At 38.6% G+C, this 23,687-nt stretch overlaps 1 long non-coding RNA gene across 1 annotated transcript; it reads left to right on the top strand.

Moving 5' to 3' along the window:
- Nucleotides 1-15,026: 15,026 nt before the first annotated feature.
- Nucleotides 15,027-23,474, top strand: LOC127533511 (uncharacterized). Its single transcript, XR_007941247.1, has 2 exons — nt 15,027-22,084; nt 22,176-23,474. It is a non-coding gene; the product is annotated as an uncharacterized LOC127533511 (long non-coding RNA).
- Nucleotides 23,475-23,687: the final 213 nt, after the last annotated feature.

Here is a 23,687-nt window from a genome sequence, read left to right as displayed (position 1 = left end):
AATAATCCACGTACAAAACACTAAAACATGCAGCTGGTGTGTAAATGTTCTTGTCCTCAGACCAAATCTAAAAAAATCACTGAAAAAATAATGTTTGAAAATATTTTTAAAATACCAAATAAGTCTGGAGTTCCCCTAAAATGACATTTTTCTCTTGTCCCACCATCCTGATGACCAAACGGAATCTAAAAAAAAAACAGTTAAAATTAAATTTAAGCCTCCTTTTTTTGGTATTATTTTTTCATTGAATTCTCTTGTAATTGTGGGAACATATTTTTAAATCAACATAATATTTTAATAATAATTATTATGCATGTTTCCCACATGTTAGCATAACCTTTTCTAGCTGGTAGAAGAAGGAAACAGTGAATCACATGAAACGTTGGAATTAACATCATCAAACAGTTTTTCTAAAGAACAAGTAGAGCAAAGCTATGTCCTCTCTTCTGTTTTTCCTGTTTTCCATCAGTCAGTTTGTCCTCTTGGTCAGCAGTAACAGCTAGCTAAATATCTAGCTTCTACTGCTGAGAAAAAGCTAGCATTAGCATGGATTAGCAACCCTGTTACTGTGATTAGAGTAGGGTTAGCAAACAACACATAAAACATGGAATAAAATGCTACCATTGATGTGTAAGCTGAGCCAATCAAGCCTTTGATAGTTTATTACCTATTATTGATCAATATGGAGCAGAAACCTGTAAAGAGAAGCTTTATTTCTCAAACATTTTGAAGCCTAAATGTCATGAATTCTGGAATGACCCTTACATAAACGAAGAGTCGCTTCTTCTTAAGTTTTGACGTGAGAAGTGTTTCTGTGTGAATGTTGGCCACAGACGCTGTTTGACAACAACGGTGGGATTTCCATAGAATGCCAAGCTGTGCAGCGAATACACAGCACCCTGGGTAGTCAAACACTCGTACTTATGAGATGCATAAAATTGTTTGAAATAAGGCATAAGCTGGTTTACACCCGTGGTCGCATGTAGCGTCGCGCAGAGTCAAATTGAACAGAACAAAGTGGTGTTTAACCGTCTCCCCTGCAGCGCTGAAATAATGACCCGTCTTTGTGTGATTCTCTTCTTCATCCTTTCTTTCTCACACTTCCTTCCATTTTCTTTCCCATTTTTTTTCCCCACCAGCTTCAGCCAATTGAGATATGTAACCCAGCAGGAGGAGGGGATAAAAAAAACACTGTATCCAGCGAAACAAGACCATGAATAATTTAAAAGTGTGTTATTAATGAACTTCTAGACATTATGTTAATGAACGATTCCGAGTCTAATTTGTCGGCTCGACTTCTGCTGTCTGTTCCGTCGGTGGTTTTATGTTTTTATGCAGATCAGGGGGCGTCATAGTAACACAAGTGGGTGAGGAAGATGTGATGCCAAAGAAATCCTGGACTGAAATCTGATTTAAATAAATCCTCCTGTAATGCAGAAAAAGTCCAGTCTGAGTTCTGATAACTCACTGTGCCATCCATCTCATGTTTGTCCATTTTTCTGTGCATGTTATGAAGTAAAACATGTAAAATCTGGTTTCATAAGTAACATTAGTTTATGATTTAAATATTATTTAAGAAGGTTGATTTTTGCATAATTTTCTTTGCATCAATCAGTTGGATCGATGTTTGAAGAGTCATATCTTGACAAATAATGCAGCTGGAATCCTGAAATGTTGCAGAATCATTGATTTGTACATCTGGTCTTCATTGATGCAAACCTGCTTTGACAGAATAGTTCCCCTGGAAAATTTTAAACATCTACTACGGCCAGTGTGTTGAAATTTGGTCAGCATATGTAGATCTTCAAAATGCAGCAAAAAGTAATTGACACCCATGCCCAAAATCCAACAGTTGGCCATTTTGAATCATTTGTCAGATTTGGAGTGGTCTGGTGGAGGTATGACTTGACAAATAATGCAGCTGGAATCCTGAAATATTGCAGAATCATTGATTTGTACATCTGGTCTTTAATGATTCAAATCTGCTTTGATAGAATAAAACTAACCAGTTATATGATGATGCAAATTTGCTGTTGCCAACTTTCCCAACAAACTGCTTCTCTGTGACTAACTCTGCTAACAAGATTATAATAAATGAACACAGATCTTAAATGTTCTGTTATGTTTAAAGTTGACTCATTTTAAAGTTAAAAAAAAAGTTTCAATAGAAACATTTCTTCAGTGTGAAACTTCCTCTGCTTGGCTTAACAAGTGCAATCAACATCTAAAATGAAAATGATTCATTTCACATATTTACAAACCCACCATGAAAGTTAATTTACAATGAAAAGAAAAGAAAAATCTGAATGTAAAATGAATTTAAAAAAATCAATGTGATGACAAACTATTGTATTTTATATGTACACACGTGGACAAAATTGTTGGTACCCCTCAGTTAAAGAAGGAAAAACCCACAATTCTCACTGAAATCACTTGAAACTCACAAAAGTAACAATAAATAAAAATTTATTGAAAATTAAATAATCCAAAACAGCCATTACTTTTGAATTGTTGATTAACATAATTATTTAAAAAAACAAACTAATGAAACAGGCCTGGACAAAAATGATGGTACCTCTATAAAAGATTGAAAACTATTTGACCAGAGTGACATGATTAACTCAGGTGTGTCATTTAATTGACATCACAGGTGTTTCCAAACTCATAATCAGTCAGTCTGCCTATTTAAAGGGAGACAAGTAGTCACCCTGCTGTTTGGTGAAAAGGTGTGTACCACACTGAACATGGACAACAGAAAGCGAAGGAGAGAATTGTCCCAGGACATCCGAGAAAAAATGATAGACAAACATCTTAAAGGTAAAGGCTATAAGACCATCTCTAAACAGCTTGAAGTTCCTGTGACAACAGTGGCTCATATTATTCAGAAGTTCAAGACCCACGGGACAGTAGCCAACCTCCCTGGACGTGGCCGCAAGAGGAAAATTGATGACAAATTGAAGAGACGGATCGTTGGAATTGTATCCAAAGAGCCCAGAGCAACCTCCAAAGAAATTAAAGGTGAACTCCAAGGCCAAGGTACATCAGTGTCAGATCGCACCATTTGTCGTTGTTTGAGCCAAAGTGGACTTCATGGGAGACGACCAAGGAGGACACCACTGCTGAAAAAAACTCATAAAAAAGCCAGACTGGAATTTGCAAAAATGCATGTTGACAAGCCACAAAGCTTCTGGGAGAATGTCCTTTGGACAGATGAGACCAAACTGGAGCTTTTTGGTAAGGCACATCAACTCTATGTTCATAGACTCAAAAACCAAGCATACGAAGAAAAGAACACTGTCCCTACGGTGAAACATGGAGGAGGCTCAGTAATGTTTTGGGGCTGCTTTGCTGCATCTGGCACAGGGTGTCTTGAAAGTGTGCAAGGTACGATGAAATCTGAAGACTATCAAGGCATTCTGGAGAGAAATGTGCTGCCTAGTGTCAGAAAGCTTGGTCTCAGTCGCAGGTCATGGGTCTTCCAACAGGACAACGATCCAAAACACACAGCCAAAAACACCCAAGAATGGCTGAGAGAAAAGCGTTGGACTATTCTAAAGTGGCCTTCTATGAGCCCAGATCTGAATCCCATTGAACATATGTGGAAGGAGCTGAAACATGCCATTTGGAGAAGACACCCATCAAACCTGAGACAACTGGAGCTGTTTGCTCATGAGGAGTGGGCCAAAATACCTGTTGACAGCTGCAGAACGCTCATTGACAAATACAGAAATCGTTTAATTGCAGTGATTGCCTCAAAAGGTTGTGCAACAAAATATTAAGTTATGGGTACCATCATTTTTGTCCAGCCCTATTTCATTAGTTTGTTTTTTTAAATAATTATGTTAATCAACAATTCAAAAGTGATGGCTGATTTTGATTATTTAATTTTCAATAAATTTTTATTTATTGTTACTTTTGTGAGTTTCAAGTGATTTCAGTGAGAATTGTGGATTTTTCCTTCTTTAACTGAGGGGTACCAACAATTTTGTCCACGTGTGTACATCCACTTCTCCATCTCTAAAAAATACTATTCCATGATCTGCTCTGGTTGCACCAAATGTAGGAGGAGTTTCCTGCAAATTTCTCTCATGAACAGCAACTATTCACTCATATCTCAGTACACATAAGAAATATTAAATATTTCACTCTGAATTAAAGAGAAATAATCATCATAGTGCAGATTAACGTCTTTTGAAAACAACTATGAGGTGATGCTATCAGAGCGGATGAATATTTAATCATAGAAACAACATCCTCAGCTCCTACGAGCAGCAGTTGTGTCTTATCAGCGTGACAACATGCTGAAGATCCCACAGAGCCATTAGTGTCCTCTTTTTCATTCTGACACCGACTTCTGGATATCTGCCATCACTTAATATTATATTACAGCATCAACAACCCCCCGTTTATCTTTATTACTGGCCCCTAATCTCTCGTGACAGTTAATCATGTTACAAGTTCTTTGGGTCGCTCCAGTTCTTCGGAGCTTTCAGCGTCGTCTTTGGAACAACTTCTGATCCATTATACGGCGCTTCCTGCCGTCCAAACTTGTGTCTTAATAAGAGAAGTCGCCGGTTCTCCCTCAGTGCTGGTTAGCCACGCCGTGATTAATGTCTTCATAGTCTGGTCAAAGTGTCGATATCTTTAACAGCTGGGCCCATCTGTCATCTTTTTCCTGTGACACCCCTGAACGTAACTCAGGTCCTATCAGGGAGGCCATCCATCAAAGTGGTAAACAGAGACGTCTCACATTAGCAGCGCCGAACACTTCTCATCATATACCATAACAGACAAGCAATCATCTGGCATTATGTAGCGCTACGGGCTAATGTGAAATATTAACGGAAATATACGGCGCGCCAGCTGCCCGTTGGAGGAGGCATCTGTGCTCAAGCTAATGGCTGGATAACAATTTAATAGTGAGGAAACAGTAGATTGTAGATCTGCTCCACAGATTTGTTCCACTGGTTCGTGTCATAAACAAGGAGTTTTTTTTTGGGTGGGTGGAGTCTCTGTTTTTCTCTTTGAGCGTATAAATCACCGACTTAAACAGCGTTTTCCGTGGACAGCCGATTGATTTGTGTCGTTGCAGAGACGAGTGTTTTAGTTAACCCTCATGTGCTCTTAACATCCTCTACGCTCCACTTGTCCTAAGGGTCAAAAATGACCCGCCTCCACTCAGCCTCTAAAATAAAGCATTTTAACTGTTTCCATTTCTAGAGTACATGTTTATTATCACTATTATTGCTGCTAAATGTGCTGCATATGTGTAAACATTATTTGTTTAGCAAGAGATAGTACTTCTATATCCTAAGAAAGTTCCGGAAATGGGCATAAAGTCGCTTTACATGGATTTTTTGAAGGGAAACAACAACAGTGTGCTCTATACTATAATGGAATTCAACACAAAAGTTCAGCTACAAAATACTCGTCTTCCCACATCTTTTGAATCATTGCTTCCACAACAACATTAAGAAAAAATGCAACAACAGATGCAAAAGGAGTTTTCCTTTTGCATCTATTGTTGCATATTAAACTCCAATTAGCTTGTTTAGGACCGTATGCATGTGTGTGTGCGCGCGCATGGACTTTACAAATGTGTTTTTCACAAGCACAGCACAGTATTTGTTTTACAGTTTTGCCATCTGGATGTCTGAAGAAATCTGATCTATGAGCTACCAAAAACTAAAAACTACACTCATTACTTCAGCAAACAGAGGAGTGGTGGTTCTGTCTTTGTAGATAAACTTTCACTTTTTCTAACATTGCTTTTGGAAAAGTCATTGAATTTCAAGTTGATAAAAGGATATTTAGGGCTTTTTCTCTGCTATTAAACATAGTGGTCAGGTTATTTGTGACCCACAAGGGTTAAACCAGATCTGAGTTATAAGTGTCTCGTAAAAACTGACGGATATCGGCAACCACCGGCATTTGTTTCTGGGATTTGCTTCCTCCAGGGGGTGGCGGATTCAGGCTTAGTCTCAGATGAAGCGCTGGAGGGTCGAGGCCATGGGTCGGCGTACCAGCGATCCACCTGGTCGTTGTTTAGGCATCCATAACCTCCCGTCTGTCTCTGCAGCTCTCTCTCCTGGCAGGGATTATGCTGACGCTGTAGAGGCGGGAATATATGCACGCTGGAAATCAAGATATGGAGCTTTTGTCAGCGCTGTTGTCAAGTGATGGAGATAGATGCAGGTAAAATATGTGTTTTCAATGTTCGTTGTGGAAGCCAACGCTCCGGTCGCCTTCCTGTTTCTGTAGTTTCTGTGAGGATACTTTTTAGATAATGGCCTCTGCGGCGGCAGGGATTCTTGAGGATAGACTGATGAAAACGCGCCGGTGTCACAGATAAAACATCGGTCTCCTGGCCCTTTGTTGCTGACCATCGCGCTCCGTTATTTGGATTCAGGCTGCAGAAAACCACATGGCATTTGAGAAAGGAAAACTCTATTAGATAAAGGAGGCCAAATTAAGCACAGGTCCCCTGAAATTGGAGCGAGATAGTGTTTCTCTGACTCTTTGAAACCCAAGCACGATCTGGCACACATGGAGGAGCCGAGCGGCTAATTGCATCAGCACCTCTGCATAAAAAAGTCGCTCGGTTATGAAGACATAATGGAAAACAGGATTCCTCCGCAATGCTCGGCGTAATACACACCTTTTTTATTTTCTCGCTCGACGTTATTATTCTTTTTTCTCCCTGCCATCTGCAGTGGTCAAAGCAGAGATACCCATTGTAACAGTAGGAAACATTTCACATGTACAGAGGAATGAAGCGAGGGAGGCCAATAATCAGGGCAGTTAAATGGAAATAGTTTCATTTCCTTTGGTGTAAACAAATACCCCATGTAGTCCCGGACCAGAGCTGTGGGTAATCGGCTGCTGTAACTCAACAGAACACTTTGCCCTGAGCTAAACATAATACTTCCTGCACTTAACTAAATCCATTTTTCAACCCTCTGAAGAGTTATGACACGCTGATGCATCGCTGCACAAAGCTAAAGCTGCACAAAACATACAACACTTCGATGTTTATTTAAAGAACATTTCATTAAATGAGATCTCAGAGCTGTACAGGGTTAAAGGTGGACAGTGAAGGCCCTTTCTGCTCAGTTACTCTGTTTTTCTTTATTTTTTCTTCAGCGGGCTGAAAATAAGCCCGTCAGAATATTAAAATGACCCTCGTGACCGTTTTCTTCTATTTCAGTTCACTCCTGGCGAGTTTCAATTATCCATTTGACTCTGGTTAGTCGATAGGCCACTGCTCTGCCATTCCTCATCAGTATGGATTCTCTTTTGAACGCTTCCTTTTTTCATAGGCGGCGTCACACCGATGCTGACTGCAGCAAACTCAGATAATTAATCAGCTCAAAGCCACAGGTTTGGGCTGAATCGTATGGATTCACAGAAGGAAGACGTGCAGTTATGAAGAAATCAGTGCGGATTGAGAGCAGATAATTACTTTTCAAGAGCAGAAATATCCAAAGTGGGAGATCAAGCACCTGTCTGACACCATGAACTTGGACGGTCATTTTTTCTGTCCACACTGTAAATCATTTGACTGCCGCCTTAAAAGTGGGAGCTCAATGTATAGATCTTTTTGCGTTTCCACTTTTATAGACTCTGCATTTCTCATGTTATGTCTTTTTGCTTTTTCTTAGCGATATCTGGCACTTGAAGTTCCATAATTTTTAAAAATTCTTAGCTTGGCTTACACTCTAAAAATAATTCAGAGGATCTTTTACCAATCAAATGCATAGTCACAACATAAAAAGAGAAATTCATTGATTTAGGAAAGAATTTTAAGGTGGAAACATAATTTCATGAGTTGTGTTGACTTAGTAATGTTGCTAATTATGTCAATTTAATGTTTTATATAATTTCAACTTGAATTTCTGCATTAACTGATGTAAAGGAAAACTCAAGTTGAAGTAATTAAACTGGTTTTATCATTTTTTTTCACCTTGAGTTCAGTCAAACAGTTTTGTTGCTGAGGGAATGAATGTCTTAAAGCTAGAATAAAAACATAAAAAACTGAATGGAGCAATTTAATTTTTAACAGCTGAAAACTTGTGTGAATAACTATGCTAATAAAGTTTTTAATACTTAAAATTCCTTTGAAATAATATAGAAAAAGCAGTTGCAACAACTTAATTTTATGAGTAATCAATTTAAAAACATGTTTGTGGCACCATTTATTAAGTAGAAGGTAATTAAAAGTCCTTTTTACTGTAGAGGAAAAGCTATTTCACCTATAAACTGTTAGTTGAACTCAATTTCATTGGAAGTTACAGTTCAAAATTATTGATGCAAATTTGTGTTAATTTGTTTTAGTTGAACCAAAACATTTGTTTTCAGAGTGTAGCTGAGTTTACTTAAGTTGATTAATTTGTTTGAATTCATCTTATAGCTAACTCAGTTAAATAGCTAGACGTGAAAAATCAAGTTCAACAAACTGAAAATAAGTTGAATCAAGTACTCACAGAGACAGTAGCCTCGTGTTCATTTCACATTTTCAAAGTTTCAAGAGTTTTTTTTCTCATTTAACTTTGACAAGTTGCAGCCATTTGTCAGATTTTTACCACAGTCAGTCTGTGAGGCTGCTCCTGGTTAACGGGAAATGTATTAGAAGTCCACAGGTGCAGGGACAGAGTTCAGTACTATCCTTTGTCATTGTTAGAACTGTTTGGATTATTGTGAAAAGAAGCAACTTTCAAACTGTTTTTTAACCCTCTAACAATGCATCATGGGAAGTCTGCTGATATACTTCCTTTAAACATAGAATTAGAAGTTGAATTAATGAATGGCAGTGAACTTACTGAACTTAAGAAGTCATGCATTTATATTCTTGAATGGTCTGAAAATCAAAATTTAACTAGAAATTAGCAAAACCTACATTACCATTCAAACGTTTGGGGTCATCCAGACAATTCCATGTTTTCTATGAAAACTCACTTTCATTCATGTGCTAACATAACTGCACAAGGGTTTTCTAATCATCAATGAGCCTTTCAGCAGCATTAGCTAACACAATGTAGCATTAGAACACAGGAGTGATGGAAATGTTCCTCTGTACCCCTATGGAGATGTTCCATTAAAAATCAGCCGTTTCCAGATAGAATAGTCATTTATCACATTAACAATGTCCTTACTGGATTTATCATTCATTTAATGCTATATTCATTGAAGGAAAAAAAGCTTCTTTTTTTTTCAAATATAAGGACATTTCTAAGTGACCCCAAACTTTTGAATGGTAGTGTATGTATTTATACTAAATAAACCAAAAAAACTGACTAGATTTGATTGGATTTCTTTGTGATTTTTTCACTGCAAGCTCTTAAACTTGAGATGTGTTTCAGCTGCAGCCTTCATCTGAGCCCATCTCGGGTCCATGCAGGAGGTCTTTCCACTGCTGCAGGTGGTGTGAACGCCGTCGCCACGCCTCGTGTAGCAGCAGGCCTGTATCCAAAGCTGAGACGCACCTCTGATGCCTCACGCCAGAGCAGACAGTGTAAAGGTGCTGCTTTTACTAGTTGAAGTGTAATATTTGGTTATGCTTAAAGCACAATGCACCAGGAGATGAGTCAATATAATAATTACTAAAATAATGATGAAATAATTAAGATTTGTTCATAATTTGGCAACAAAAAACTCTAAATTCAACTAAAAAAAGAACTGCAACGAGTAAAGATGCACTGCTTAAATGAAAATCACACGTGAATGAACATGACATCCACCAGCTTGTACATTTTTCAGAGATTTATGGCACATGCTTTCTGAAAAATAAGCTTTCTGTGTGTCTTTGAGATATATTTAGACTTAGCAGTACATCAGTAAGGTTAAATGTGACATCCACAGCCTAAATATTGAATTAAATCTGCTAATATTGAAAAAAAAATACATTTAATTGGAGTAGACAGTGCGAAGGTGCTGCTTTTACGAGCTGAACTGTAACATTCGGTTATGCTTAAACCACAGTGCACCAAAGAATGAGTCAGTACATACGTGTGCTCTTCATTATTCATTTGCATTTCAGGAAAAAGCAAAAACTTTCTCCTCCGTGGCTGTGACTCCAGTGTAGAACTAGAAAACTAGAACTAGAAAAGATGAGTAGATTTGACTGGATTTCTTTGTGATTTTTACACTGCAAGCTCCTGAACTTGAGCTGTGTTAGAGCTGAGCGTTAAGGATGAAGCCTGCATGACTGCTGCAGCCTGAATGCTCCGTCTGAGCCCATCTCGGGTCCATGCAGGAGGTCTTTCCACTGCTGCAGGTGGTGTGAACGCCGTCGCCACGCCTCGTGCAGCAGCGGGCCTGTATCCAAAGCCGAGACGCACCTCTGATGCCTCACGCCGGCGCCGCTGTTTGTACAGCCAAAGCGTAAACACTTTGCCCATTTGTTTCACCCGGGCTGTAATGGTGCCTGACTAGCTTCTGCTGCCCCTGTGTTTTCAGTCCATATCTCAGCACTAAAGCAGCAGACAGGTCGCTCTGAGGCCCTGCTGCGAGGTGCTGCTAGATGAAGCCCGCTCCAGGTAAAAACATGCATGGCCACTCACCATTAGATCACTCCCCATGTTGTCGCCGGGATGGCGCTCTTAATTAGAAGGTCCTCGGATCTTACTGTCTGAAGTCAGACTTTACGGCCCACATTAGCCCTTTTTGTAATGGACTTCCTCTTGAGCGGAGTTAAAGCATCGTAGCCACCCACAGTATATTATGAATATGTGCTGTAATTGACGCTGTTTTGGAGTTGCTTTATGGCTTCGCGGTGGACTTCTCCTTTCTCCCCACCACCGCCCGGCGATTAGCCTGTTACTCACCTGCACTTCCTCCCCAGACAATGCCCTGCTCCGCTCATGCAGATGACGGCGTGCGGCATCAAAGCCAAATGAGACGGTTGCCAATTAAGGAGGGCTTCCAGGTGCAGTTCAATGCAAACGGGCACCGGTAACTGCACCCTGTAGTGTCTCCATTCAAAGACACTTTATAGCAGGTAGACTTCAACGGAAACTTCTGAAAGTATTTCAATTACGGGGATAAATGACAGATGACAGACCTCTTCTCAGTACTGGAGGGTGAGCCGTGTAATGATGTCTTACTAAATGTTCTAAGCAGGAATTTAAATGGATTTTCTGTCAGTTCAGTTTGTGTAGCCGCTTTTATTCCTATAGTAGTGAAAGTTCAATGGAAAAAATCAAAAAAATCCATTTTCCTGTGTTCTGGATGGACTCAAGGTGCATTGCTAGGAAACAGTGTGAGAGCATTCAGGTATTTGGAGGATATTCTATAAATATATGTAGCACAATACTGCACCTAAACACTTTACTGGTTTAAAATGAGACACCAGAGGAGTGAACCCTCTGCGTTGCATTCATATTAAAAGACAGTCCAGAAAATCCTTCCCAAAATAATTTTTAAAAAGGAAATGAGTGACGATTTTCCACATTCAAATGCAACACATTACCATTTAAAGCATCAGTGATGAACCAGGAAGTTCCTCCTTTAAACAGGTTAGGTCATGACAGGAAAAAAATTAAAAAAATCCCTGCTTGTGAGTGTGTTTCCTGATTCTGGAAATGCACTAAAGTGGCCTTTGAATCAAAAATTTTCGTCATTATTCAAATTAAATCAAGTCGGGGCAGACGGGAAGAGCAGTCAGAAGAAGCTTGCTGCTGTAAATCTCGAAGCTCTACCTCTGTGATTGCTCAGGCCACTGTGGAATAAAGATTAGAAGAAAATCACTAATCACAGCGGATGTCATTAGCATATTACCAATAAGGGGATGCAAAAGGGGAAAAGAGGAATTGCCTTATAATGCTGGTTAAAGTACGAATCAATGCCATGTATGGATGCACACAGCTGCTTGACAAACAGATATATTCACTTCCAGACATGGGTAAAGGAAGTGTCTAATAATGATGTTTTTTTCAATGTTTTTGTCTGAGTCACTCGCTGAAGCACTTGATGCTAATATCACATTCCCCCTCTCTCTTTTGATCAGCTTTTGCAGCTGGGCTGCCCTGCCTCACTTGGATGCATCAACAAAGCTTGAAGTGGCCACTCTAATCTGGTTAAGTATCGCCTGGTTGGGGAGAAATTAGCCGAATTCTTTTAACTTTTCAAACAAACATAATACAGTCGAACTTGCTGGATGAGAATCAATTGCATGAACTGAATATAGGTTCGGTGGGGGGTCGGTGGGGGGTTGGTGGGGGGGGGGGGGGGGGGGGGGGGGGCGTCATTTCATTTCTGGAAATCATCTAATGCATCTATTCAGCGGCGTATCCCTGTAGTGTCACATCGAAGCCATATTTCAGTCCAGTGAGATGAATGAAGCAGAGGAGGATCTGCTGAAACGCTGCCAGAATACGTTCCACAAATCCTTTCTACCCAGTGGTGATACCGCTATTATCAGCACTACTTAGCAGATGCTTATTTCTGGTCTAAATCTATAAGATATCCCGAGAAATAATGGAACCGCTTCAGGCTAAAATGTGCAGTTTCTCAGTGGTGACCACAAACTGAGCTGTCCTGGTTGTGTCGAGTAAACAACAACAACACATTTATGTCCGGTTTATTCAGCAGATTTTCTTCTGTGAGATGAGTCATTCCACAACTGGAGGACATTTTAAGTCCCACCCATCAAATTTCAAATAATCCACGTACAAAATACTAAAACATGCAGTTGTTGTGTAAATGTGCTTGTCCTGAGACCAAATTTTAAAAAAAAAGACTAGGAGAAAGGAATTACTAAATAAATCTGGAGTTCCTCTAAAAATGTCATTTTTCTCTTGTCCCACCCCCTGATGACCGAACTGAATCTCAAAAAAACAGTTCAAATGAAATTTAAATCTCCTTTTTTGGTATTTTTTCCATTGGTGTCTCTTGTAATTGTGGCAACATTTTTTAGTCAACATAATATTATAAATAATAATTATTATGCTTGTGTCCCACAACAACTCTGTTAGCATAACCTTTTTAGCTGCTAGAAGAAGAAAGCAGTGAATCACATGATACGCTGAATTAATATCATCAAACAGTTTTCCTAAAGAACAAGTAGAGCAAAGCTATGTCCTCTCTTCTATTTTTCCTGTTTTCCATCAGTCAGTTTGTCCTCTTGGTCAGCACTAACAACTAGCTAAATATCAAACTTCTACTGCTGAGAAAAAGCTAACATTAGCATGGATTAGCAACCCTGTTACTGTGATCAGAGTAGAGTTAGCAAACAACACATAAAACATGGAATAAAATGCTACCACTGATGTGTAAGCTGAGCCAACCAAGCCTTTGATAGTTTATTACCTATTATTGATGAATACGGAGCAGAAAACTGTAAAAGAGAAGGTTTATTTATCAAAAATTTCAAAGCCCAAACGTCGTACAGTCCTGGAATAGAGGAAGCCCAGATGTATTTTCAGTGCAATAAATGTCTCTTTTTGCTTCTAAATTGTGTGTTTTATCCACATTAAAAGTGCATTAATCTCCACCATCTTAATCCTTTGATGCACAGAGCGACCCGTGGAGCGACTCTCATTCAACAAATCACCATTTCACTACAAAGTCCTGTGTAATTGTACATCTAAAGCCACGAATATCCATCTATGTACCTGTCAAACAACTGTTGGTGTAGATTAATTACAGAGATACTAAAAGAAATATCTGCTTCGACGCTGTTTTTGCTATCAACTCCTTTTCTTTCTCGCGTGAGATAAGATTGCGGGACAAAAACTGATTTCTTTTATTACCAACTTCGCCTAACAGATGGTTCAGAGGGGGAAAGAAGAATATGATCACAATGCAGACATTTTTGTTGTATTGAACATTTTCTCCCATTAGATCTTTAGGGCAGATTGTCTCCATTTTTCAATGTGTCTGAGGCCTTTGTTTGAGAGAGATCTGTTAAATCTGTCTTGCTGCTAATAAACTGCCATTATTCCCCTCAACAAGGCTGCGCTCATTAATAATGCTTCTGTCAGCTGCTCATTCTCCTCTGTGAAAATAGAAAATATCATTAATTACAGTTTCTGTCACCCTCTGACAGCTCCGGCAATTGTTCCGGTCCCTGAGTTGGGTTTTATTGTGTCCATACCTAGTGACCACCTATTCTTTGCCGCCTCAATGGGGATGTCCAGCATGCGGGAGCCACAAAGGCCCTGAGATCTGCTGCACATTGCACAGCTCCCATCCCAGCAACACATTAGTCATCCGCCGAGCGATTGAGTTAGCCGGTAAACTCCAAATGCAGCTGTATTCTACTCTCAAGCAGAGATTAGGGGAAGAGTGTCAGCCCAGATTGTTGACTTCTCATTGTGGATTTGGTGCATTTTTTGGTGCTATCAGTTAAACGTGACATCCACGGCCTAAAAATTGAATTAAATCTGCTCATATTGGAAATATATACACACTTCATTGGCGCAGACACTCCAAAGGTGCTTTTTTTCTAGTTTAAATGTAATATTTGGTTATGCTCACAGCTCTGTGGACCCAGGAATGAGTCAACACCATTATAGTGACTTAAATAATGATGAAATAATGAAGTGTTTGGACAACAAATAACACTAAGCTCAACTCAGAAAGAATCGCAATTAGTAAAGAGGCAACGCTTTAATCAAAATCACATATAAATTAACATGACATCCTCCAACTTGGTGCATTTTTCAAAGATTTATGGCATAAATATTCTGCAAAATACGCTTTCTGTGCATCTTTGAGATATATTTAGACATCAGTAAAGTTCAATGTGACATTCACAGCCTAGATATTGAATTAAATCTGCTCCTATCAAAAATAACTGGAGTAGACAGTGGAAATGTGCTGTTTTTATTCTCTTAAATGTAATATTTGGTTACACTTAAAGCACAGTGCACCGAAGAATGAGTCAGTACAATAATAATTAGTTAAATAATGATGAAGTCATGAAATATTTAGGCAACAAATAACACTCAATTACAAAAGGCAATTCTTCTATGAAATTAACATCTTCCATCTCGTGCATTTTTTTTTTTTTTTAGATTAATGGCATAAACTTTCTGCAAAATATGCACAATAAGCTGTAAGAAATATCCTCCCTGGAAAAACACTGATTCAATTCATCATCTGGGGAAAAGAAGAGAAAAAACGGTGGACTTAAGATTGCAGCTGCTGAATGTAGTTACATTCTTGTAAGAATACACAGGGATCTGATTGCATGTGGAATGCTTACGGGTGAAAAATGGCCGCGGCGAATGGAAGGAAACAGTCGCAGGACAAGAGCTTAACTCGGCAACAGATCGGAGCGGCGTGCTAACAGAGCGAGCTGCTGGGATTGTTTAGTTTCACATTATGTAAACTGCAGAGGAGCCAACAATCACACGCCAACTGTTCCCCCGAGTGCTGCCATGTCAGACAAACACTTCACTCTGGTGAGCTGCTCGTACTCCTGCTAGCAAACTTCATACTGCAGCCATAAATTCAGAGCGGGCATGCTGTAGGTCTGTGAAGTGCCATCAGCCGGACATTAGAGCGTCGGCCTCCATGCAGAGTCCATTCAGGTTTGTTTATGTGCTTTTTGATCGGCTACAGGAGGCCCAACAAGCACAAACACAAGTCTGCAAATTGGTAAAACAAGCTTTCTGTGCATCTCTGAGATATATTTACATTTGTAAAGGTACATCAGTGAAGTTAAATGTGACGTCCAAGACCTAAATATTGAATTATATCTGCTCATATTGGAAAAAAGCGTACATTTCATTCTATATTTCTGCCTTTTCTACCTTAAATCTAATTATTTTATACCATGCAGGTTATACTGGAAGCACAAGAATGAGTGTATGCAATAATAATTACTTAAATAATAATAAAATTATGAAGCATTTGAGTGACAAATAACACTCAAAGGAGAATTGCAGTGAATAAAGAGGCAATGCTTAGATCAAAATCACATGACATCCTCCACTTTGTGCATTTTTTCAGAGATTTAAGGCATAAACTTTCTGTAAAATAAGCTTTCTGTGCAGCTTTAAGGTATATTTAGACTTGTAGAAGTACATCAGTAAAGTTGAACGTGACAAATCTGTGAATACTGGAGCAGACAAGGTGCTGTTTTTACCAGCTTAAATGTCATATTAGGTTGTTGCTGAAAGGACAGTGCACTCAGGAATGACTCAATACAATAATAATTACTTAAATGAGGATGAAATAATGAAATATTTGGGGAACAAATAACTCTAAATTTAATTAAAGGACAATCGCAGTGAGTAAAGAGGCACTGCTTCAATGAAAATCTCATGTGAATTTACATGATCTCTCCACTTGGTGGAATTTTTCAGAGCTTTACGACATAAACTTTCTGCTAAATTAGCTTCCTGTACATCTTTGAGATTTCTTTAGACCTGTAGTACTCCATCAGTAAAGTTAAACGTGACATTCACGGCCTAAATATTCAATTAATTCTGATCGTATTGAAAAAAATGTACGTTTAATTGAACTGAAAACTTATGAGTATGGATTTTCTAACTGAAATTTAATATTAGCCTTTACCACACAGGTTATACTGGAAGCACAGTGCACGAATAACTGAATCAATACAATAATAATTACTTTAATAATGATGGAATAATCAAGTTTTGTGCAACAAATATCTCATAATTCAACTAAAGGAGAATTGCAGCAATTAAAATTCTATGAATTAACATGACCTCTCTGTGGAGCTTTTCATGCATTTCTGATATTTTTTCTATATCTGTCAGTACTTTTAAGCAAACACGATCCAGGAATGTCTCATTTACAGTTAGATAAGAATGTACTAATGAATTTTTAAAGCACACACCTCATAAATATACAAACGAAACATGAGAAAAACAGTGCTGCGACCCGTACGGAGTCAGTTAATGTAATATTCTGTTTGTAGATGTGCGGCCATGCTGGTTCATTTCATGCCCCCGTGTTGATGTGTGCTGCAGGTTTTCAGGTGTAATTCTGACATGTGATGAAGAAAAAACATAAAAATCAGTGAGTCAGAGGAGAAGAAGCTGTTCTTCAAAGCTAATATCTACAACTTGTGCTCCTCGTTATTCTTTTGCAATCCAGGAAAAAGCAAAAACTCCAAGGAATGAGTCAATACAATAATAATTACTTCAATAATAAAGGAATAATTCAACATTTGGGCAACAAATACCACTTAATTCAATTAATGGAGAATTGCAGAGGGAATGCTTTAATGAAAATCACGACATCCTCCACTTTGTGCATTTTTTTCGCAGATTTATGGCATTTTCTTCTGCAAAATAAGCTTTCTGTGCGTCTTTGAGGTATATTTAGACTTGTAGAAGTACATCAGTAAAGTTAAATGTAACATCCACGGCCTAAATATTGAAGTAAATCTGCTAAATAATTGGAGTAGGCACTGCAATGGTGCTGTTTTTATTAGCTTCTGGTTATATTTAAAGCACAGTACACCAAGGAATGAGTCAGTACAATAATAAGTACTTAAATAATGATGAAATAATTAAGTGTTTGAGCAACAAATAACTCAATTCAACTAAAAAAAGAGGTCTAGTGAGTAAAGAGGCAATGCTTTTATCAAAATCGCCTGTGAATGAACATGACATCCTTCATCTTGTGCATTTTGTGAACGATTTATGGCACAAACTTTCTGCTAAATAAGCTTCCTGTGTGTCTCTGAGATATATTTAGACTTGTAGAGCTACATCAGTAAAGCTAAACGTGACATCCACGGCCTAAATATTAAATTAAATCTGCTCATACTGGAAAAATAATTGGAGTAGACAGTGCAAATGTGCTGCTTTTGCTAGCTGAAATGTAATATCAGGTTATGCTTAAACCACAGTGCTCCAAAGAATGAGTCAGTACATACATGTGCTCTTCATTATTCATTTGCATTCCAGGAAAAAGCAAAAAAACGTTCTGCTCCGCGGCTGCGATAAACCGTGTTAATGGATTAGCTGTCGAGATACCTGCCGCTCCTTAAGTTATGGCTGAAATATTCTTTCACGTATTCTGTCAAACACAGGATTATATGACACAATAACGCAGACTCTGGTTAAAGTTTCCTGTGATGGATCTGCTTTGAGGGCCGTGCTAGCGGACCCCATACATGGATGTAATTAAACAAGGCCAAGTGATAGCGGTAATGGATCATCCAGCCGAGCCCGGGTCCCGGCTTCCCACCAACCAGAGTTACCGGAGACAAACGACTCGCAGCCAGCGTCGCTTTCAACTTGGCGTGGTGCGGAATATGTGGGAACAGTGGTGGCCCGGCCAAGACGGATGGACAGTCATAATCCCCCCACTGGTGGAGAATGTGCTTTATTAGAATACGATACAGTGGAGGTGAAATATTTTTCTGGCGGTGCGATTTAGTTCCCAGCTCATTGCTCAGCACACACAAGTCATTCCTGACAGTTTCTTTTTCCTCCGAGCAGCTTAGCCGTCTCCGAGCCGCTGCCTTCAAAGTTTGGTGAGTTGTCTGTCAAGGAGAAATGTGTTATTATTATTCCTGCAGAAACTACAAGTAGGACACAACAATGAACCCTCAGATGCTCCAGTGATTGGACCCTACACTGGGTCAAAAATATAAGAATCAATGTGTTTTTGTTCCATTATTGTCATTTTGGTTAAGAATAGTCATTTGTATTATTGTTTGTATTCTATTTTTGTTCACACAAGAATTATTTCATGTTTGAAATGTCTTTATTTTTCACTTTAGAACAGATTTTCCACATTTTGATATTTGAATAAGAATAATATTAGAGAGAACAGCAGTAGAAGAATGTCAACGACCACTTTGTTGACATTTTTGCACTCTTTTCCTCTGGCTGTTGCTGTTGAATAGCTGGAAAATTAATTGATAAAAACTTTTCATTGCAAAAATATTGCCAGAAAACGACCTCACCGGGTCATTTTTGACAAGGTGAGATCATCATCATTGTTGCCTTCTTAATGGGGTTGGGACCATCAGTTGTGTTGTGCAGAAATCAGGTTGGTCCACAGTTGACAGCTTTATTGCACAACTATTAGAATCCATATTATGGCAAGAACCAATCAGCTAAGTAAAGAGAAACGACAATCTATCATTACTTTAGGAACATACAAGGACTTTGAACCTCCTCAGGACAGTAAGACCAAGAACCTCCTCTGCTGCTGAGGAGAAGTTCATCTGAGTCTCCAGCCTCAGAAATGACAAGCTAACAGCAGCTCAGATTAGAGCCCAGATAAATACCACACAGAGTTCTAGCAGCAGACACATCTCTACATCACCTGTTCAGAGCAGACGGACCAATCAGGCCTTTATGGTCAAACAGCTGCTAAGAATCCACTACTAAGGAAAAGCAACAAGCAGAAGAGATCAGTTTGGACCCAGAAGCACCAGGAATGGACATTAGACCAGTGGAGATCTGTGCTTTGGTCTGATGAGTCCAAATTTGAGATCTTTGGTTCCACCTGCTGTGTCTTAAAGAGGCACCAAGGAAGATTTTAGCGGAAATGTAGCGTTGCCTACATTTCCCGTCAGCCTCGGCGCGCACTGTCGCAAACCAGGAAAGCCGGCGGAGTTGAAATCATTGTTACCGAGCTAACGTTCGGTAGCTCCGAGCTAATGTTACATTAGCCAATACCCACACAGTGTTTTTGCCACAAAGTTAGTCAACTAAACCAGTCACAGTCAAACTAATCCCATAGTCTACTAACCACACATCGCAAGCAACACACACAAAAGAATTGTATCAAACTTACAAAGAGCTAAAGTTACGTACCTGTCTAGGAGAAGCACAGCCAGCTCGGCATCTGTTTTGATTCCTTTTTGCTCCCGGAATTCTCTCCACCTCTGAAATGCCTGACCAAGATGAACTTTTCTTTTGCTTCGTTGTCGATCTGACAACCTTTTTGCTTGCAGACTTTGCTCCGTTCTCTTCCTTTTGCGCTCCATGTGTGCCGTCTTCTCAACCAACTCTCCGCTCTGCTACTGCTAAAAACAACTAGCTCCGCTCTGCTACGCTCATCAGCGCACACGCACCGTATTTGCTGTAAATCGCTCCGTCTCTCACAGGAAATTCTAGACGAGTCGACAAAAAATTAATAAAATACAAATATTTACAAAACCAAAATGATTCATGAATCGAAAATGGGGGCATTAATAAGTGTAAATAACGAAGATTCATCCACATTAATATGAGACTTTGTTATGAGCATAAAAATCTTCCTCGGTGCCCCTTTAACCCTTTGATGCACAATATGAGTCAACAGTGACCCATATTCAATGGAAAATGGGTTTCTCTTCACCCATGTTGTGCATCAAAAGGTTAATGTGACCAGAAATGGTGGACGGATGATCTTTACATTTATGGTTCCCACCATGAAGCATGGAGGAGGAGGTGTGATAAACGATACACAAAACAACAAATAAAGTGAAACACAAAATGACAAAAATAAGACAAAAAACACAAACAAGACAAAAAGGAAACACAAAACAACAGCAATATGACAAAAGTCAGAAAAAAACAAGAAATTACAACAAAAACAAGGAAACATTACAAAAATGAGACACAAAATGACAAAAGTGAGAAACAAAATGACAACAAATTAGGCAAACGACACGAAACAAAACAAAAGAGACAAAAAGTTAGATTAAAAAGTTAGAAAGCGACAGAAAATTACACAAATGACACAAACAGGACAAAAATGAGAAAATCAAGAAAAAAATGACAAAAAACCTACAAACAACAAAAGCAAGACAGAAACAGCACAAAATGACACAAACAGTAAACAACATACAACGAGAAAAAACACAAATGAAACCAAAAGGAAACACAAAATGACAAAAATGAGAAACAAAACGACATAAACACGAGACTTACAACAAAAATCTGACAAAAAAATGACAAAAACAAAACAAAATGTTACAAAAATGAGAAACAAAAAGACAAAAAATTAGGCAAACGACACGAAACAAAACAAAAAAGGGACAAAAAAATGTGATTAAAAAGTTACAAAGTGACAGAAAATTACACAAAAGACACAAACAGGACCAAAATGACAAAAACAAAAAACAAAATGACAAAAATAAATAAATAATGAAAGGGAGACAAAAACAGCACAAAATGACACAAACAGTAAATAAAACACACAATGAGAAAAAACAAATGAGACCAAAAGGAAACACAAAATGACAAAAATGAGAAATAAAATGACAAAAGCACGAGACAAACAACAAAAATCAGACAACAAAATGACAACAAAACAACAAAAACAAGACAAAATGTTACAAAAATGAGACACAAAACAACAAAGGAACCAAAAACAATCTAGTATTTTACTTTATGATCTAAACAACTTGTCATGGTCTGGAAATTATTTTAAATTTATAGTTTTACTAATCTACAATCTGCAGTTAATGTCTTCTCTGTAATTTTTACACTTTGAGGACCGGATTGGACCCTCTGGAGGACCACTTCTGGACCACGGGCCTCATGTTGGACACCCCTGGTTTAGTTGGACTATCATTTATTTTCCAACAGAACAATGGCCCCAAACACACCTCCAGGCCGTGGAAGGACGATCTGACCAGGAAGGAGGTGATGGAGTGCTGCGTCAGATGACAAAAAAAACAACAGAAATCTGCGTTCTAAACTTAGAGAATCATTCTGCTATTTATCGGCTGTTTATCTATTCAGTTACAGGATGCAAGAAGTGCTGACGCCTTTGGATTTAGCCGTTATTGCATATCATTACATGAATAAAATATGTGTACCATTACATGCAAAAGTTTGTTCAACCATTCTCCAATTTGGGTTTGTTGGATCAGAGCGGGGAGGAGGTGAGTGGCAGCTTTTTGTCAACATCTTGAGCAGTAATAAGGTTCTGACCTGCGTTAATTATTAACAGAGAAATTACTAAAAGTACTTTAGTAATTTTTCAATAGAGGAAGCTGCTGCCGGATTCAAACTTTTGAACTTTTTTCTTTGTAGCTGTGGTGAAAGAAGTGCGAGAACAATGACTTCCTCCTCTGCTGCTTCGGCCTCCAACCACCGATTGTCATTCGTCCACGTTCTCCCGGCTCTCGGGGCTCTGGAACAGCTTTTATCTCGTACGCTCTGGTCATTTCCTTGAACACAGCAAGGACCTGCGGTGCTGAGAAAATCATTTTATGGCTTCTTGTGTCCCGTCTGGTCCTGCAGGGTCCTGCGCAGCGTCAGGGGAATGCAGATGAGCCCACCTCAGCAGACCTCTGTGGACGCTTTGTTTGATCGACCTGCCGATGGTTCCTTGCGCTTTCAGACTTTTTATCTTTGTTTTTATAAATGACCCTCAGAGCTGCAGATCACAGGTGGTTAAATCGATGTTTGAGGCCTCGTTTCCATCATTTTCCAACGTCTTCCATCATTCATCCCCGTTGCCTTTTCAGATATGCTGAAAGTGAAATATTACTCTTCTGAGTCAATACAATAAAAAACACTTAAATAATGATGAAACAATCAAGTATTTGGGAAACAGATAACTCTAGATTCAACTTTAAGAGAACTGCAGTGAGTAAAGAAGCAATGCTTAAATCCAAATGACATGAAATTAACACGTCATTGCATTTTTTCACACATTTGTGGTCCAAACTTTCTGCAAAATAAGATTTCTGTGGATCTTTGAGATACATTTAGACTTGTAGAAGTACATCAGTAAAGCTAAATATTCAAATAAATCAGCTAAAAATTACATATTTATTACAGTAGGCAGTGCAAAGGTGCTGCTTTTACGAGCTTCAGTGTAATATCATACATATACAATAATAATTACTTAAATAGTGATGAAATAAAAGTACTTGGAGAACAAATGACACTAAATTTAACTGAAAAGGAAATGGAGTGAGTGAAGAGGCAACGCTTTAATCAAAGTAACATGTAAATTAACGTGATGTCCTCCACTTTGTGCAGTTTTTCCGACATTAATGGCATTTTTTCCTGCTAAACAAGCTTTCTGTGCATCTTTGAGATATTTTCAGACTTGTACATCAGTAAAGTTAAATGCGACATCCACAGCCTAAATATTGAATTAAATCTGCTCATACTGAAAGAAATATACATTTTATTCCATATTTCTGACTTTTCTACGTTAAATCTAATTATTTTATACCACGTTTGAAGCACAGTGCACCAAGGAATGAGTCAATATAATGAAAATGACTTAAATAAGGATGAAATAATGAAGTATTTGTGCAACAAATGACACTTAATTCAATAAAAGGAGAATTGCAGTGAGTAAAGAGGCAATGCTTAAATCAAAATCACATGACATCTTCCACTTTGTGCATTTTTTCAGAGATTTATGGCATAAACGTTTGAGGCCATCCTTTTCCATCATTTCCGTCTTTCATCCACGTTGCCTTTTCAGATTTAGACAGATTTGTCGAAGCAGAAACATTACTCATCTGGTTTTTAATGTGTCATCTTTGAATCTCAAATTAAACTTTTTGCTGCAGAAATTCACATACAAAAGATTTATGTCGTAATTACTCGGGCATAATTACCGGGAAAACAGTTAATCAGCATAAATTAAAACACCGAATAGTTTGAAACGTGCAGTCGAGGAACAAACATGTCATCCGTTATGATGAAAAACACGAATTCAGGCTGCTGAGAAACTGCTCAGAAAGCCTGTTCTTTCCCACATTAGTCTGGAGTTTGTTCTTCACTTTCCAG

The sequence above is a fragment of the Acanthochromis polyacanthus genome, chromosome 4 (genome assembly GCF_021347895.1).
Source record: "Acanthochromis polyacanthus isolate Apoly-LR-REF ecotype Palm Island chromosome 4, KAUST_Apoly_ChrSc, whole genome shotgun sequence".
In the NCBI taxonomy this organism is placed as follows: domain Eukaryota; kingdom Metazoa; phylum Chordata; class Actinopteri; family Pomacentridae; genus Acanthochromis; species Acanthochromis polyacanthus.
This window is presented reverse-complemented; position numbering and strand designations above follow the sequence as displayed.